Here is a 3,948-nt window from a genome sequence, read left to right on the forward strand (position 1 = left end):
CACACAAAATGCTGACAGTCCCGCCTCCTCACTCTGCTTCTCCTCAACCCCCCATATCTCTCTCTCTCTCTCTCACACACACACACACGGGCAGATTACATTCACTTGTCAGGCAGGCAGTGCATAGCTTTTAGAAAAAGAAAGACAGAGAGGTGGTGTGTGTGTGTGTGTGTGTGTGTGAGATAGGGTTGGTTTAAAGCCCACTAAGTCCAAGGAGTTGGAGGGGGTAGATGGAGTGTGTGTGTGTGTGTGTGTCAGCGTGTCATGGGGGTATCTGGCAGGGTTGAGAGTATTGTTCAAGCGTGAAAGAGTCTCTTCTATTGTTAGTCAGCTGAATACCAGATCTGAGATCCAGGGGGAGGGATGGAAGATGATGGAGGGAGAGTTGGCGGCATAAAACACTGCCCCACTTGTTGTGCCACATTCCCACTACCTGCTGTGACCCCGTAGCCCACCACCCCTGCAGCCCCTTTGAGTTTTAGCATGACAATACACACACACACACACACACACACACGCCATTTACCCATGCAATTACCCTGATATAAAACAAAGAGTCTGATCAAACAATGCAATCACTGTGACCAAATAGGCTTTATATATTGAGAAGTAGGTTACTATAAACATGTGAAAAGCTAGTTACACATTTTTTAACTAGTGTAAGAGAAGCCATTGGTCATTCCAGCCTGGTATTGATTAAAAAAGGAAATCATACCTTCTGATTCAAGCCTGTCCCTTCCTGATAGCCTCTTGGGATGAAATGAAAATGGCTAAACCCCTCAGAGAGCCCTGGTGGGTGCCCAGTACAGACCCGCCTTTGAGAATAACTGAGAGGCTTTAGTGCATAACTTCCTCCCACTGAAATGAGTCACATGAGGCTCACTATGGAGGTCTTGATTTGTGAATGACTTCATCACATCTCATTCACACACCGCACACAATTTAGCATTTAGCATAAACAGGTATTTACTATGACTGACGATATTAACTTTTTACTCACTACAGCCTCATGACCATTACTATGACCACTTGTTAGGTTGTAACTTGTTAACGCCATAAATTACGACATGAACACACGAACAACTTTAAAATATGGCCAATATAAATGACGGGAAGCTTGAAAACAAACGTCAAAAAGACTTGTACCTGACTCATGGTTGTTATCCAAGGGTGCCAGTCAACTCAACCGCTGCAAGTGATGCTGTGTCCCTCAGACTGCGCATGCTCGAGTCAGGAGGAGTGATGTGTTCACGGTATGTATGGCAGAAGATGTAAGATTGATGTTCAACATTATATCAGAAAGAAAACTGGGCAAGCACAAGCTCTGTCACAGGATGAAGATATTTTATGTGTTTTAAAAGTAATAAGGTAGAAAAATATGTTTTTTTTTTTGTTTGTTTCAATTAGGAAAATTCCACTTTCACAAGAAGAAATGGGTGGACTCCAAACCAGATTTTGGACTTCTCTATCAATAACTTAAGCAATATGACACCACAATATGAGGACTTGCAAGAAGGCAATTAGAACTAAGTATGTGTTTGATATATTTCACATGATCCGATTATACATTAGGCCTACTGATCTTTTTTTTTTCTCATTAATCTTTCTCCTCTGTATATATCTACCTCTGGACCTATGGTCAGTTTTGCTTGTATGTCAATGTACTTTTGTTTCCTAAATACAAAAGTTTAAAAAAGGAGGAGTGATGTTCTTCCTGTAACTCCCCCTTCCTGTTAATTATTTAGGTTTTTAATGCTGTCAATGATGTCCTGTGTCAACATGATAGAAATCTTTAGGAAAAAAAAAGTTTTCAAATCCTGAATAAACATGCCATGCTTCAGTGAAATCCAAAGAACACAACAAGACACTTGTAATGTTTTATTATGGCACACACAACATGTAACCATAGTCATAGGGTATGTATTTAGAAAGGAGAACATTAGTTTTTTTGGTATGTTTAAACATTTTAGTGTCAAGTGCAGAAACAGTTGTTGTGGTGAGGAAGACGAGGCAGGGAGCATTAAAGGAATACCTCACTCCCCAAATGATCATTTGTATATCAATTACTCACTCTGTGTTGCACTGAATTTGTAAAGAAAATGTTTTTCTTGCATACCTCGGATAAATGAAGAATCCAAAACCAGAGAAAAGTCTTGATGAACAGAAGTCACGGAGGCCGTGATGAACCACAGCAAAACTACATCAAAACATCTGTTCACAAACTCTCTTACAGTGCACGTCCACTGCAAATCCTGTGCATTTTTTGTTAAAACCTTAGTATTTAAAACTGGACTGAAAGTGAAACTTATTTATGCTCTCTTCAAAGTCAGTCTCCATGCAAGAAAAACAAAGTTTTCCTCATAGCAAGGAGGAGTAATTGATATACAAATGGTCATCTGTGGGGTGAAGTATTTCTTTAAAGTCCTGTTTTACTGTTTAGACACTAAAAATAACAGAAATAGAGATGGAGGTAATGTTCAAGAAAACAGTAACGTTATCATTTAGTATTCAGTGCATTTAAAGTAAGAAAAACAAACAACCCCATTAGATTAATTTATGTATTGTGCAATTGTTACACCCAGAGTGCTGAAATATAGGGCAGAGCTTTGGTGGCAGGGGCTGTGGTGCCCAGTGACATTTGTAAAGTAAAATCACTCTAACACAGGAATTTCTCAGCTTTGTGAACTGGACCCCATGTTACATGATATGAAGGTGCAGATTTGGTGATATCTATAACACTGATATATTGATATTTATTATGTATATTTTTATATAAAATAAACTGATTGTAATTTGAAACATAATTTCCTATATAATCTATGTCTCATGCTTGTTAATTCAAAATGTATATGATTTCAATGTGACAACTCTCTTATTGCTGGATCCATGAGAATTATCAACAGGACAATCAGGTCAAGCTTAGAAAATGTTCAGAAAATGTGCTCTAACATAATGAAGAATAGCATGCAATACAGAAAATTAAAATATGTTGACACATGAATAGATGAGAGAAACATACCATTTGGCCCTTCCATTATACAAAAGTTAGGACTGTGTATGTGAGATGCCACTCTGTACTGGAATCAACCATATTTTAGGATAAAGAATATTATGCTGTTAGGAATTACAGAAACATACATTTCGAATCAAAAGTGGTAAAAGAGGAATGAATGGCACAGACCATGGGATGATAAAGTGGAACTGGCCTCTCTGTACAGTTTATAACAAACACACACACACACACACACACACACACACACACACACACACACACACAATACATACATACACACACTATGGAAAAATAATCAGCTTATCCTTTAAAGCACCTGCATGTCTCTATGTAATATCTGAAACAAATCATCTGAATCACTTCTTTTAGATCCTTCAAATTAAAGTACATGCAAGTGAAATAAAAATTATGATTAGAAGGCAAGATGAACTCTTTTTTTTTTTTTTATCAAGGATAGTGTCAGTGCGGGACTACATCTGTGAAACAACAAAATGGAGTGACATCAACATTATTGTGACATTGCACACATGTAGGAGTAGCAGCTTTGGGTTTCAAGTGGCCTTAAAGTTAACAGAAAGGAAATATAGCTGCCAGAAGACAAAATATTAACCTTCATTTTCCCAATTAGAAGCTAAACAGTTTAAAGTCAACTAAATTAAACAACCAGACCAGCTTATTTTTCCAGGTAAGGTCTTATGTTAGACTAAGGGAGAGCTTTGTGGGTCATAACAGCTTTAAGTTTAAAGGGTCATACAGAGACGCCCTGTGGAACACTCGTATAGTTAATTATTCATTCATTCGTTAATTTTCCGCTTATCCTGTTAGGGGTCGTGGGGGGGCTGGAGTCTATCCCAGCTGAAATTAAGCGAGAAGCGGGGTACACCCTGGACAGGTCGCCAGACTATCACAGGGCTGTAGTTAGTTATATTTCTACA

Source organism: Epinephelus lanceolatus, chromosome 9 (genome assembly GCF_041903045.1).
Source record: "Epinephelus lanceolatus isolate andai-2023 chromosome 9, ASM4190304v1, whole genome shotgun sequence".
Lineage (NCBI taxonomy): Eukaryota > Metazoa > Chordata > Actinopteri > Perciformes > Serranidae > Epinephelus > Epinephelus lanceolatus.